Raw genomic sequence first — 16,810 nt, 5'->3', positions numbered from 1 at the left:
TATCCTGTAGCTTATCAAAAGTCATAATAAAACTTTCACGTTCAACGCAGGAAGCTTTCAAGACATTTTCCACATTGAAATTCAATGCAGAACGAAAAATCCCTCCATGTGAACCTCGCAAGTCTGAATATATTATAATTCTAAAAATGAAACCTTTACTGTACAACACGTTCCTACATACATACACTACAAATAATGAACAATTGAAACAAATTCACCCTTATACTAAATTACACACTTTTGGCAATTGATTCTGTCTGTCTGTCTGCCTTCAGTGATAATACTTATCTTTTTCACGGGAAATTCATTCCAAAAGTATATAAAGCCGTTTTCAATTCATAACTGTGAAGGCTTCTTCTCCATTATACATATATTCCTCGTGCGTCGGTTTATAAAAACTTCACTATGGGTAGGTTTGTCTACGTAGGAACCTGATGCTGTCATGTTAAACAGACTATACAAGGTACAAGGTATTCTTCCTCAATTTACCGGCCCACAAAAATTCCTCGCATCGAATTTTCACCAAAAATACTTTGCTTCCGATTGAATTGCTCCATCGGAATGATGACTGTCTGATGTGGATGTCTATTGGTTCTTCTTCTTCTGCTGGATGCTGCAAAGACGTGTTTGGAAATTATCATTCGAAAACCAAACAGTCGCCTATGCAATAAATTTCATATCTGATTTTCCCTTTGGATTATCCTTTTTGAATTTCAAATGGGTAATTTTCCTCCAACAAACCTCCATCTCTATAGTATTGTGGCCAATTTGCTTGAATTCCTTGACGTTTTGAATCTGAAGACGGTAGATTACATAAGTTGGGTTCGGATTGTTCGTCGTTGGATGCTTTTCAAGGATAAAAAAAAAGCAACTGATGTTTTCTAATGAATATTCTTGAATAAGGCGCGTATGTGGGCGATGTGTGGGTTTTTGTAGCTTGGGAAAAAAAAGTGTAACCACCCCCTCATACATTTTACATCTCATAAAAGTTTATGCTTACGTAAATTTAAAGATGAATTTCTTAAAGATGTAATGAGATTCTTTCGAAATTCATATGAGTTTATGTATTTACTACCTTTATACTCAAGTGCAAGAAAAAACACTAACTGTCTCGAAAGCAAAAGTGCCAATAATTTTTCAAAAGAAAGCATATGGGTGGTGAGAAATTTAGGATAAATGGTATATGAAAGGTAAAAATAAATTGCCCACAAACAAATTGGGGTAAAGTGGGTAAGTAGGCGAAAAAGTTGGGTGGGTGTCAAAAATCGTGGTTTTTTACCATTTATATGTCAAAAGTAGACCTCCTATCCGGCAAAAGTTGTAGATGATAAAAAGGTCTACAACTTTTACTCAAACTGTTTTTTTTATAACCTCAAAAATATTGAGAAAAATGCAAAAATTCGATTTTTTGTTTTTTTACTTTTATTTTTTACAAAAAATAGTTGGATTTTAACAAAACGTGGTTAAAATTACTTTGATATATGTTTTTTACCTATTTTAAATGTTTTTTGAGCAAAAAGTAAATTTTTAACGAATTTAATTTGAAAAAAAAAAAACCTTTTTTTTTCAATAAAAAAAATGTAGCTACAACATTTTTGATTTCTGCAGTTATTAAGATAAAAGCCTTTATTTAAGATTATGTTTGTAGAAAATGAGATAAGGGCGCATTCTGAACAAAATACCGGCATCTTACCTTTTTCCTCCTTTTTAGTTTTATTGAGATTAAGTTTTAAGAGCTTTGATGAAAAGAATTATTGCTATCAGACGCAGCAAAAAAACAAATTTATTATAACCGGTGAGATTGAGACAGGACAGGTCGCTAAAGCCAATTTTTTACCGGTAAAAACGCTAGGCCCTTTTTTAAAAAGAAAATTTTTGTATTTTGAAGAAAAGAGCTAGCAGGTACAATGTTAGCAAGTTTTCGATCTTCACCGACGAATTATTGTAGATAGATAGATAATATTCTTTATTTTTTCATCATAAAATTTTACAATTTTTATAGTTAAGAATAAGGACATGGCAATACTGCCGTCTGCCTGATATGACATTTCATAATATGATTTAAAAAATAAAAGAAATAAAATGCAAAAATAAAATTAGAAAATTTGAATAAAAGATTTTTTTCACTTTTATATATAAAACTGCAAACAAATATTTTTAGTTTGGCAATGATATCAATTTTGCCGTGATTTGAAACACAAAAAATATATTACACAATTTGCTTTAAATAAATAGGTATTTGTACAAATTTTTAACAATGTTATCAATTTTGCCGTGATTTGAAACACAAAATTTTACACATTTTAGTTTGTTTGATTAGGCATTATTAAAAAATTACTAACAATTTTATCGTGATTTGAAACACAAAAGAAAAAGTATTAAGTTTAATATCAGTTTAATATCAGCAACATATCAATCAAAAGTTAAAAGTAATTTGACAGAGTTTATTTACTTTAGAAACTGCAAGAAGTGGGTATAGGACTTCGTTTTAATATAAGAAACTATTACGGTACGAAAGAGCATGTTGGCAATAATTATAGAGGCTGATCCAGCCCCTTGCTCCATTTAAGATTTCGTAAAGTTTTTGTAAGGATAGAAAACTCTCCTGAAAATGTAGCCGACGGATTTCTTGCAAAATTGGGCAAGCCGCAACGAAATGGTAAATATCTTCGTTTACTCTTCCGTTACATAGATCGCAAAGTTGAGGCAGATCCGGACGGTGAGGTATGAAGTTTAAATTTAAAATTTCAACTCTAGTTCTAAAGATGATACCTATAACAGAGGCTGAATAACCGTTACGAAAGTATGTTACGTCCGAGAGTAGTTGATGATTTAAATTACTGTAAATTGCTCTAGATCTTGTAGAAGATGCTTTGGAAAGATTATCCAGAAACATTTTGTGATCAACCTTAGCAATCACATCAGCAAACTGAGCCTGCCAATCAGCCACGTTACTTTCAGATAAGTTTAAAGATGTTTCGTAATAAACAGCTAGTTCGTTCCAGTCTTTGAACGGGGAAGCATTTACTCTTAGTAATTTCTTTAAAATTATTTTATGGAGACATGATTCACTTCTTTTCATTACTTTAGTGATGAAGTCTGCGCTTGCTTTTAAGCTTTGTATGTATATAGGGGCTATACCAGACTCCACATATATCGCATAGTTAGGTGTTGAGTTTGGCAAACGGAATAATCTCTTAAAAAAGTTTCTTTGTACGGTTTCAAAGGCCTCAAGGTACGTGTATCCGAACACCTGAACTCCGTACGTCATGCAAGCATTAACCGTCGCATTAAAAACTTTGTATTTTGACGATAAATCAACATTTTGGTTAGAGAAAAACTTTGGCCACATAATATTTAATGCTAATTTCGCTTCGTCGCTTTTTTCTTTGGCATGCTTTAAAAAGCTTAAATTGTAGGTCAAAAGGACTCCCAAATATTTGAACTCCTGTACAACGTCAATGCGTACATTGTTTAGCAACCAGTTTTCTTCTGGACGTCTTCTTGACTGTCTCTTTTCAAATATGACGATCTTAGTTTTTTGGGTATTTACTTGTAAGCCCCAAGACTCACAAAATGAACTCAGACGGTTTATTTGCAATTGAAGCGCAAAAGGATTATCAGCAAGCATAACTAAATCATCTGCGTACAAGAGGACTTTGATTTTTAAGTTTGAAAAATGAACTCCACCCGGAAGGAAGTTGCAAACATCATCTATAAACAGGGCAAATAATAATGGGCTGAGGATGCATCCTTGAGGAACACCTGCAGATGTTTCAAAACGATTTGAAAATGCGAGGCCATCCCATACCCTTGCATTTGTTGATGAAATGAGGCTGGCATAGACTTGGAGAAACTTTCGTGACAAACCAATACAAGAGAGTTTGTATATTAAAGCTTGTCTGTTAACTTTGTCAAATGCAGCCTTAAAGTCAACAAAGCAAGTGTATAGTTTGCTTTTTCTGTCTATAAATTGTCGGGCAATACTTGAAATAGCAAAGATATGATCCGTGGTCGAGAAACCTGGGCGAAAACCAGCTTGAAAGATGCTCAAAATACTGTTATCCTCAATCCATTTTGTAAGCCGATTGTTCAGAATTGCAGTAAAAGTTTTTCTAATTGAGTTCAAAATTGAAATTCCTCTATAATTTTCCACAGCGTTAACGTCACCTTTCTTAAAGATGGCAAAAATAACAGATTCATTGAAACTGTTGGGAACACATCGATCACTATACAATTTATTGAAGAAAGAAACGAGGTAGTTTTTTAAATCAGTGGTGCTGTTTTTATAAAACTCGACTGGTATGCCGTCTACACCAGGAGCCTTGTTATTTTTCATCTTTTGGAGCGTTACTTCCAGTTCAGACAAAGAGAAATCCATATCCAGCTCGTTGACTCTAGTGTCAGGCAGTGCGTATTGAAAGGTATGAAGGTCTTCATCAGCTGAGAGCAGAGTTTTAAAATGAGCTGCTAGCGTCTCAGCTTCTAAAGAGAACTTCATACCCTGATTGCGCCCACCAAGCTCGCGTACAGTGTCCCAAAATTGTTTTGAGTTAGTGCAGTTTTCTAATTTCTTAGCCACGTTTTTTAAATAAATAATTTTTTTACTTAAAAGCATTTTTTTAAAGTCGTTATTAACACGAAGGTAGATGTTTTTGAAAAACTGGGAATTGGTAGTTCTAAACAGTTTTAGGTAAACAAACGAAAGTTTCCGAAGATTTTTACAATCCTTGTCAAACCATACATTTTTAGCTACAAAAGTGTGAGTACTCTTCACAGCAAAAGGGGCTGCAGCCTTTACAACCTGTTCTATGCTTTCACATATCTTTTCAGAAGAGACAATGGATTGTTGAGGCAGAGATTGGAAGTGCCGGGACAGGAGACTTTTATATAGGTTTGCACTGTTCTCCGACCATTTGAGCTTGTTAAAGCTAGAAGGTGTAGCTTGTTGATTTAACTCCTTAAGCTGAATTTTAATAACTAATGGAAAATGAGCCGAATAGTTGACTAACGCAACTTCAAAGTCGTCTATAACGTTAAGCCAGTCCCCTGACATTGCAGCAAAGTCAATCACGGATTGTCCCTGTCCACTAACAAAAGTAAATTCACCACATGCATCACTATTAGAAGACCCATTTAAAACGAATAGACCGAAAACTTCGAAAAATTCTGTTAGACTCCGCCCGTTGCGGTTATAAATTTCATCTTTAGAACATCTACTCTCAGCCAGCGCACCTCGTGGTCGCAATAAATTAACGGAAGAATTTTGATATTCACCAATCCTAGCATTTAAATCACCGACGATTAATACATTTTCAAGAGACGTGTTATTCATAAAATCAACAAGTTCATCGAAATCGCTTAGCCAATTATTGCAGTTTAAGTAAATAGGAATGATATAATAGTTTAAGTTGTTGCTTACCATATGAAAAATAATTTTAGATTCAATAATTTTAAAATTAATAAGATTACCCCATAAAGATTTTTTAATCCCATATAAAATACCCCCACTGGCTCTTCCATGTAAATTAGATCTTATCGCGGGTGTAAACATTACTTTAAAGTCTTTGAAATATTTCAGAAATTCATTTTGATTCTTTTCTTCAATAAAAGTTTCTATAAGAATTATAACATCAAATTGTTGTAAATATTTAAAAAAATCGGATTGTAAAAGCTTACTTTTGAGACCAGTTATATTATACGAACATATATTTAATTTTTTAAAAATAATTGTGTTATGGCAGACGACAGAATTTACCTATAGTGTTTTATCCCTAAGATGGTGTGAACTTTGATTTCCAGATGGCGCTCGCTGCGGTTGGTGGCCAAAAGAGGAAGAACAATTTGGAACCACAGCTAACTTCGCTCCCTCGCTGCAGTCAAAGTAATCATAGCAACTGTCACCAAATAGATCACTAATGAGTGACATCTCCGCTGCTGATTTGACAACTAAACCTCGTGAAATTTGGTAAACAAAAAGTTGATTGTTGATTTGCAATTTGTTGTCTCCTTTGACGAAAATTCTGGTGTTTGGATTTATCTGCAGCAGTTTGTTTTTTGTTTCAATTAGTGTTTTTCTTTTTTTGCGTGATAAAAGTGATTGCTCTCGAAATAAACTTATTCCGGAGCCTTTGAGCGTGTGCGCGGCCGCAATAAGTTTATCGGTGATCGCCGCTGTTGGAAGTTCGATGATGACAGTTCCTCTTTCAGTGTTGTTGTTGCGTATTTGTCTGGAGCTCTTAAATTGGATTTCTTCGTCTTCATTTAACTTCAGAAGCCCCTTGCAAGTCTGTTTTGCAAATTGGATTGCATCGGTTTCTGTGTCTAAAGGAAGGTGTACCACAATAGACTTATCGTTCGATTTCCGTGAAAGAATTTCCAATTGGGTTTCAAGCAAGTCGCACCTTTCCGTCATGACAATGAGTTTATTGTTGAGTTGTGTGTTGAGTGTCTTCAAAGCAGTTAGCTCGTTTGAAAGCATCAAAAAGTCATTCTTTGTGGCTAGATCCTTAAACTTTTCTTCAAGGGTCTCATTAAGGACAGTTTTGAGTTCAGCAATTGATAATTCACCTATTCCCATATTTGGTGTTTTTGTATGAGAATTCTTTTTACTGGCAGTGTTTTGTTCGGGTGAAGTTTCAAATAGGCTACGCTTACGGTTCATCAGCTAATCGTTGTACCGCAATTTGATTTTGCTGTATCGCGGAAAATATATTTTTGATTTTTCTTTTTATAGAGCTTATTAACTTCAGTGAATTCAACTATTAATTTGTGGAGTTTAATTAGAGTGCTTTTATTACTATTTTCGCGTGATTTTTTTAGAAAATTTCAACAGATTTATGATTTAATTTCGAAAAAATACGGGAGCTACGAAAATTTTGCACTTCCACTTTGACAGTTGAAATGTCAATTCCGAATTATTGTAAAATTAAATCAATTATAGGGATATGGTAAGCAAAAAACTGGTTCAAAGTAGGAGTTTTTTTTTAATTTCACAAAAAATGCGGAAAGGAAGGAAAACGGAACGATTGGAAGGAAAAAGAAGATTTTTTGTGTTATACCTGGAAATTATTCAAATCAACAACATATGTATGGAACCAAAAATTAATTTTTCAGAAAAAAACCTATACAAATATTCAAAAATTCATTTTTGAAAGTTCGTCTTTTGGGAAAAATTAGTTAAATGTCAATTTGAATTTAGTCTGACCTGATGAGTATATTCTATGTGTGATGGTCCAATATTGTAGATATACAAATTTTACTCTTAAGAATATGGTCCAACTTAGATTTGCTTAACTACTGGTCCTAAAAGATCGATATAAGCCTGTCCAAAAACAAAATATTGTGCCTATATATCACGAGAGATTAGGTATGTCAGTAGGAGCTGTTAAATTGGAGCCCGAGTGTACCTACCTACTTACGTAGACAACCTTCCCCAACAAAATGTTTTACTCGTTTATATCATAAGTAACAAGCAACTTGTATGTATCTGTATCCCTCAGGCTCAGGATTCTTAAAGAAACGAGGTGTAAATTTAATTAACTCGCCATGATGATGTATAAGTACGCAGCACCTTTTTATGTTTACTTTACACTTCTTCCCCAAAATGGGGGTGTAATTTGATTTCAGTTATAGCTATTGAATTTTATAAATGGGGAGGCCAACATTTATTGCTCACCTGGAGGTGATGGTGCAGGTGGAGCATCCAACTTCAGTTAAGAAAATATTCCACTCTATCTTATGGCAATAAATATGGGTGCTTGATTTTCTTTGATTTCATATCTTTAAAAGTACCTCTACAACGAAACAATTTAAAAGAAAGGGAAAGATGTGAAATTTGTAATAGTTGTTTTGTTGTCTATGAAGAAAAAAGAGTTTCCTTGCAAAGGAATAGGACGTATATTTGTATATGTATTGTTTAAGCAAAAACGGATGTTATACAAGATTGTCGCCGGAGGATACATGAATATGAATAAACAGGAAGAGATAGAGGAACAACACATTATGTTGTATATTATTTTCATACTACAAGAAGATAGTTTACCTGAAAAAAAAGAAAAGTTTTTGGAGGTTTTTAATGATGCAAAGGAAGACGACATTTATAAGGGATAGGGATGGAAAGACGAAATCTCAGAAGAAGCTCACAAAAATCTGATTTTAACAACTTCAATCAACTTTCGCAAATGATGTGTAAAAGTAACTGATATTTTGCAAACGTTTACTATCTACTTATGAAAATATTGAAGTTTCAAAAACGTTAAATAGAATAAATTATAGCCACGACAAATTCTAATATTTTGTCATTTAATAAGAAGCAATATTAAAAGTAAAAAATAAATCAACCAAATTCACTAAAACTATGATTGAATACCATGTAAAGTGAAAAGGTAAGTTAAGAAAATTTCAAATAAATATTTGCAATGAAATTCGACACTTCTATTTTGAGATCGAGTCGCCAATATCTTACTATACGTGCGTGTCAATATACTGGATGTTATTATGCAAGCTTTCAACCATTTGCTTGATTTGTTTGCACGAGCCGAAGATAATTTCATAATAAATTATAAAAACCATGTTTTCACTGTCACAATTATATTGCTATCACTTACTCATAATGGCACCAAAATGAAATATAATAAATTACATTACCAAATTGCATCTCCTCACACCAATCTGTGGTTCTCAAAACAACGCCCGCAGCGAATCATTTCTGGAAACCAGCAAAATGCATGCAATCACGATCCAACATTAGCGCCATTACGAAGTAATTTAACACCATCACATTACGGCTATTTTATAGCAATTATAGGGGCAGATCATTCCAACTGATGCAAAATCTCCCATCACACCATCACCACTGCTAAAAACCAATCTGAATCACCAGTAGTATAGTGATGTGAGCGCATATAAAGCTACTGCGTGCTGATGTTGATGCTGATTCAAGGACTACTGCGAATATGTTGTACTTTTGAATGGACATATCTACATTTTGCCTCTAGAAATCACCAAACATACATGCAGTCATGCATACGGAATTTCGTGGTTTGGCTACTGGCAGCCTTTTGTCGATTCGGACACTATACTCCACTCCTTGTCGCGGCTGCCTTTGGTTCCATGTAACAGGTGTGTCCTCCTGTAGTTTTTCGCATTTGCCATATGGCTGCCTAATGTAGACATATCCACGGGACATGGCAGCCAATTAAATGTTTATTTTTTTATCGATTTTCATATACATATATAGCAATTTATAGGTACTGCAATTATTTTTTATTTTTAATCTGCAAATGACAAAATTAATTTGTTATAAAGTACCTATTTATATTAAAAATAGCTCCAATAATTGCCTTGGTCTTTTTTTTTAACTAGAAGCTTGTGACTTTTGTTTTTTGATTAATTTCAATAAAACTTAATTACTCTCGCAGACTGAGATTTATATACAAATTTATCAAGTGGTTCTTATAATACAGCTAATATGTATTAACTTATGGGGATAATAGGAAGGTTTGTGTCTTCCTTTATTTTGTGATAAATTAAGCATCGATTTAAATAACTTAATTAAAAAAAAAAAACGGTAATCATGGTAATAAAACCAATCTATTTTAAGAATTTTGTAAAAAAAAATAATGTATAGGGTAACTTCGGGCATTATGGCGCACCGGGCATTATGGTGCACCTCTCAACTACCATACTTCCAATGCTCGTATTTAAATAAAACCAATGCAGAAACTTTGGTCTTCGTCGAATACCAGACTTGTGACGATCGCAGGTCAGTGATATTATTTTTGTGCCAAACAAAAAAGAAACCAAAAAAAATATACCGGTTCTGGGTTCCAATATAAATATGGCTTTGTTTTTGTTTGTGTTTATCTCAGTAAGTATACAGTGCACGTGTTTGTTGTGAAAAGTTTTATTATGGCGTGACATTATACAAGACTGCACCATAATGCCCATATGAAGTTTCAATGTAAAACTTATTTCAAAGGTAACTTACATAAAGTCTCTGCATTTTTTTAAATTTGAAAATAACCTCAATTTAAGGTTAATTTTATGAAACTTATTTATAATTATTATAATTCAGAAATGTCGAATATACGTAAAAAAAAAGTAAAGGGCTCCGATGTAAATGTATTGCCCGTACATAGGGCAATATGGTTTTTTTTTTTTTTTGACTATTTTTAATTTAATTTATTTTTTGTTAAAAAGCTTCAATTTTTATTCTTAAATAATTTGTTTATGTTACGTTTTTTATGAAATTTAATAAAAAACAATAATTAAAGTAAAAATTGTTGTCCGTTGTAAAGTTATTTGAGTTTGTGCTTAGGTATGCTATAATGCCCTAATTTACCCTATTGTTAATTGAACCTGAATAAAATGTATTCATTCATTGTTCAAGTATTGAACTACGCATTCAATAGATTTTCTTACCGTCAGAATTTAGATTTCAAATCAGTTTTTGTCGGTGTAATATCCCTAAGTATAATAATGTTTTTTCTAGTTAAATCAGGTAGTTCTGATTTATGGCATAGTATGTTTAGGCCAATGAACAAAGCTTCCTATGTTTTGCGACAAAATTCTCCAAAATGCATACAATGTCGAGTTTTTAAGACTTTGTTGATTTTAGCCCTTAAAAATTTATTTTTGAACAAAAGCGATGTATCACGGTCGTAATAATATAATTTGAGTTTGAAAAGGTTTCTGTGTATTTAATGGTTTCCAAAACATAACTTCTCAAATATCATCAACTTTGCCGAATTGAATAATTTTTTTCAATTTTTTTTAACACAAGTATATTTTTTCCTCCTATACTTGAACTTTTACCCTTTGTTTAGTTCTACATTTCAACCTACAATTTTGAAAGCATTTTAGATTAAGCCCATGACTACAATAATTATATCGTTTGTTTTACATAATTGATTTAAATTTCATTAGAAATAAATTACGGAAAAACAATAAAAATGCTGAGTTATGGAAAAATCTAGGTATGTTACGTATACACCATGGTGTACCTTTACCTAAACAAACAAATTTAAAACTATTTTCCTAAAAACTTGCAAAATAATTCAGTTTGTTAAAAAAATGTTCAAATTCCTCTTTAAGATTAAGCAAGTAGTAAGGCCTTCAGATTTGAGATTGAGATTGAAATTATTATATATATTATTTTCAAGTGAAAAGTATTAACAAATTGAAAGCTTGAACAAATAAGCAAAATCGTTACTAGGTCCAATGTGGTGTTGAGATTGTTCAGTCAAAAAATCCTAGGATGGCGATTCTCTATTACCATATATTGCTTTAGCAGCATTTACTCTTTCTAATCACATATATATTCTTTAGAAAATACCAATTATTCAAATTATTATATTTAAGTTATAAGTATCCATACACAATAATATTATTTATTTTCAGAAAGTTCACTAGACGAAACAGCTGAAACAAATACACAAAATAAATAAAAGAGCACTCAAAATATATGAAGTAAATATTTACCAAAAACTTACAGACTTTTATAATATAAATCTATCTAGCTATACCTTAACTGCTTTTCAACAAACAAATGCGATATATTTTTATAGATGAACGACTATCACAGTTATAATAAAATATAGAAGGCAAAATAAATGGAATGCACATCACGTGGAAAAACATCTTCAAGATGAACGTCCCTTTTTATTGTCTTGTCTAAGTAAACACTAAAGCTCTTCTTCAAAGGATAAAACAGTAAGCAGGAAAATTTAAATGAGCTCGTACACATAAAAATAAAGAGAAAGGCTAGGGATGAATACATATATATTGTAAACATAATGCAGACTTTCAATAAACGTAATTTGTATGCAATTTTCATTTATGAAATATTTTAGGGTCTTCAGGTCTCTATAATGACTTATGAAAAAATCGGAAAAGTTGTTGAATAAAAAAGCAAGTTTTTCTCACAGAAAGTCTAAGTGATTTAATTTATTTTTAACAATGATAGAGAACTTACATCTTCTTCAATAGGCCAAGAACTCAAATGCATCATTTAAAAAATTGTCAGTTTGCCAGAGGAGACCTTTCAGATTTGTATTTATTTAAACAATGAAGTCAAATGGGTTAAATTTGTCACTCTTAAGAAAGTTGAAAACGAATAAATTTATGTGAAAATTTCTAAAGCAATTTTTCTAAAGTGAAAACAAAATAAAGAGTCCTTGGTCTTTCTAGTAAGTAGCTCTACTGATTTAAAAAAAATCTGCTATTTTTTCTTTTTTGACTTTTTTTTTAGCTGATTACATCGAACATTGTTAATTGCTTGAAGTCTAACTCAATTTGGTATCTATCTCCACTGGACCGGTTGCATTTTTATGTTAAAAGCTACTGCAAACCAGCCCGCAGATGCCAAACAGATTATTTGTATTGATAAACACATTTTGGCTGCAATCCAACAAAAATTAAATTTAAATAGCATAAAATAACAAAACGGCAGACAGGTTCTTTCTGTCGCGTTGATGATAAGAAAAATAAATAATACACCCAAAACACACATAAGATATAGAGTACACTGGCATACATTACACACATGAACAGGGCTGTTTTTATTCAAGTTAGAGCCCATGTCCTTTTTTTCACAACAAAGCTTTTTACAATAAAAACATGTAAAATGGAACTGGTGGCACGTCCTTTCATTTGTGGTAAAAAATGGCAAGGGATATATTTTGATGAAAATATTTTTTTGTAATTCCTGGAATACTCCCAAACGACTTATTTAGTAAATCTGAAATACCCGAGTAAAAATAGAAATTGCACAGCTGCACCACAGCCACCGTTTGGCGGAAAATTTCGGCACACCACTACTGAACCACGTCCGCACCATTTCATTTTGAATGAAAAATTCGGTGTTCCACCGCCGCACCACGAGTGCACCATTTCATTTTGTATGAAAATTCGTGGCACCATGATACATAATTTTTGATTATTGAAAAATAAAAAAAACAAATACCGACGCCGAGAGGAGATTCGAACCCGAGTATCCAGAGCACTTTCAATTAGAAGTCCAACGCCTTAACCACTCGAAAACCAAGTCATGTTTGTACGAACTTAAGTCAAAATATCTTTGAAGACGACTTAAAAATTTGTATAAGTTAGAGAATAGAATTTTTGATCTTGGTGCAGTCGTGGTGCGGCGGATTTTTTTCATATTGTTTTCATTTTTTTCAAAATGAAATGGTGCAGACGTAGTGCAGCGGTAGTGCGGCAGTTTCGAAATGTTTAAAATGGTGCGGACTTGGTGCGGCTGCGGTTTAGAAATTTTTGATCATGGGTCGGACGTGGTGCAGCGTAGTTTTTTTTAACGAAAGAAAGAAAAGAAAATATTCTAAAAAAAAGTGTTATTATCAATAAAATTAATATTTTCTTCGAGCATTTTCTTAGACCCCCCCTCCCATGGTAGTAAATGATTGTATTGAACCCCTCTACAAAAAACCGTTATCAAATCCAGGCGCCCAAGTTATCGTACTACGTGCCAAAATAACATTTTTGTTCGGTGCCTAAACGTTCGAATTTCTGTATGTTGAAATCGTAAAAATTTTTTTTCTAAGCCAACTTTGAACAGATTTTCACAAAAAGTACCTCGTTTGATTTGGAAATAAATATTATTTAAGAATATATTTTTAAAATAGCATGTTGTTTGATTTGATGTCGAAGTTGGGCAAATGAGGATAAAAATCTAATTTTTGAACTTTGACAGCTTATAAATTAAAGGCTTAACTGAACGAATCACATGTTTTATACATTGTTGAACAGGTATAATTTTCTTTTATCAGAAACTATATAAATAAAATGCACGACTGGGGCCGCACGAACTTGCTCTTGCAGTTCAAAGCACTTTTATGTTAGGTTATTATGTAGGTTATTAGAGCTGCCTCTATATACATTTTTAAGAAATTTGGTTGATGTAGGGGAAGAGCCGGCATGGAGGCCAAATGTTAGTTAAATAAAATTTTTTTTTATTTTACTCGACTTTTTTGAGAAAAACTAAAAACGCAGTTTTACTGCAATTACTTTGAATATTACGTAAGCAAAATTTTAACAAAATCCTTAGAGCCATTTTTGAGAAAATTGCAATAACTCCATAATGATATACGGGAAGAGCCGACATCCGCGATTTAAAAAAATGTAAAGACCATATTTCCACTATCCGTATTTTTTGAGAAAAACTAAAAACGCAGTTATGTTAGAACTATATACAGCATTACGTGTGCTAAATTTAATCGAAATCGTTAGAGCCGTTTTCGAGAAAATTGCAATAACTCGAAAATTTTGTATGGGAGGTATACGTTCTAAGCGAGATATTAAAGAATAAAAAAAAACCAACCTTGGAAATTACGAAAAAAACATCCATACCAAATTTCAAGAAAATCCGTCCACTCGTTTAGGCTGTAGCTACTTGTACAGATGGACGCACGGACGCACCGACGCACAGACCGACGGACGTCATGACGAAACCCACTTTTTTGGGCTTCTCCATCATCGTAATGTTAGTTTTGATTAAAACCTCGAATTTTTTTTTACACGAAACCAATACTTGCCCTATTGAGCAAGTAAAAAATCAATGGGTAAACATTTGACGAAGCTAGAATTTTTCAAAGGGTGAAGGTCCAAAAAACCGTTTTTTGCCCCTAACCCAAGATTTTGGGGGTGTAATTGACTTTTTAAATACCGTTTCGTAATCAGTGTGACTAGCTCTACAAAACGTGATAGGTCTCCGCCCGCGTTTATTTTGGAAACCCTCTTTTTGTAACACAGTGTAATTAAGATTTTCTTATACCTAACATAGCAATATTTTTTTAAATCTTTTATTTTCATTTATAAATTACGGAATACGGCGCTGTCTATTGAACGATTTTCAACATTTCTTGCCATTTTTTGCGAAAATGGTTTAAACAGGGTTGAATGAAGAGGCCGAGGCCCCCTTATTCACGCCCGGCCTCGAATATGGCCCATGTCTTATGATAGCATTATATATTATATATTTTTGTTGTTGTACCTACATGGTAAAATATAAATACAAAGATAGATATAGGAATATATAACATTTATGGAAACATTTTGTTTTTGCAAGAGGATGCAGATGCATTCATAATATTTTCTGCTGGAGCAATTGACACTGCATTCGAAAGCGAGCAAACGAAACGTTCCGATTCTGTGAGTTGCACTACAATTGAACTCAAGGATAACTTTGTGCAGTGACAGTGGGTTGATGGTTGCATTAATTAATGACGGGAAAAATGGATGCCTGTGTTGTTCTTAGGGTTTTCTCCTTTGATATACATGCTACTAGTTGGTTTATGGTAAGCTGGTGGTGATAATGGTGTGGTATAGTATCTTCTACCTCCAACATACAGATACCTACACACAAATGCAATTTAATATAATACACAATATGATGATGATGATGGAATTTATTCAAAAGGGGTTACTCTGATAATGAATGAAATAAAAGCACGTTGCATTGTCCTGATGTCATTTATTTAAATTAAGGGTTGTATTTTCTTATTTCTCTTTTTTTTATTTAAAGTTTTTTGATTTTGAATTCATTCACGCTATGAAGTTTAAAGTGCAATGAATGGTTATTTAGAACAAATGTATACTCCCATTTTTGGACGAAGCAGCTTTCGTCTTTGCCTTTGATTATTTTTTTTTTTTCTAAATTTTGTTCCTTAAACCCATAAAATCCTTCTACCCCTTTCTTTCAAAGTTTAATTGATTTTTTTTTTCCTATTTATTTCCAATTAATTTACTTTGTCAGGTTAAATCTAATCGATTTTTTTGAATTTCCTTTAAAATCCCTTTCTTTTTATTGTGTCATTGAATATCCGTTTTCTTTCTTAAACACAAAACACAATCGAAATGCCGAACTTAAATTTGATTCAAATTACAGTTTACATCCCTTTTATGTTGTCGTTTTCATGTTAATGCTCCATTTTGCCAACTTCACAAGCGAACATAACACAACAACCAACAACAACAAAAAAAATACTTCACGAATCCCTCTGTATACAGGGTGTCCCAAAAGTAATGGATTAAACGAAATATGCTGATAGGCCAACTTTAGTGCTCTCAGAATTTGGTAACTTGTTCATCCCAAATCCTTACGGTTTTCGATTTAATGCAGTTGTTGTGAAATTTCGAAAAATCCCGACTTTTCAAGAGTATTTTGCTTCCTCCGGTAAAAATATATTTTTTTTTTTTACAATTCTTTCACTAAAACATTGCCTAATAATAAGAAATAATTAATTAATCAAAATATTTTTTATTTCATACGCCATTTTGCTGCAAATTAATTAACAGTTCCATGAATTTTAAAAAATCAATTTTTTACTTTTATTTTAGAGCAACACCCTGAAAAAAAATTGTATGGTTTGACTATGGTTTATTATTTTAAAAATTTGCCGTGTTATTGCAGTTTTCAAAAATGTACAAAACTCTCAAAGTTGAAGTTAGAACTAAAGATATTACAATTTAAAAGCAACAAAACAGGGCTTTTCAGAGAAAATAACAAAGAAAAATAAACACATTTTCTCGACTGTTGTTTGTTTATTTCTTTTTGAATAAAAGCCTCGATTTTTGTTTGTTATTTTGCTCTGAAAACCTCTGTTTTTTTGCATTCAAATTGTAATATCTTTCGTTCTAATTTCAACTTTGGAAACTTTTATGCATTTTTGAAAACTGCAATAACACGGCAAGTTTTCAAAATAATAAACCATAGTCAAACCATAAAAAATTTGTTCAGGGTGTTGCTCTGAAATAAAAGAAAGAAATTGAGTTTTTATAAAACATGGAA

The sequence above is a fragment of the Episyrphus balteatus genome, chromosome 2, assembly GCF_945859705.1.
Source record: "Episyrphus balteatus chromosome 2, idEpiBalt1.1, whole genome shotgun sequence".
NCBI classification, from domain to species: Eukaryota; Metazoa; Arthropoda; class Insecta; order Diptera; family Syrphidae; genus Episyrphus; species Episyrphus balteatus.
Note: the sequence above shows the minus strand (reverse complement) of the source record.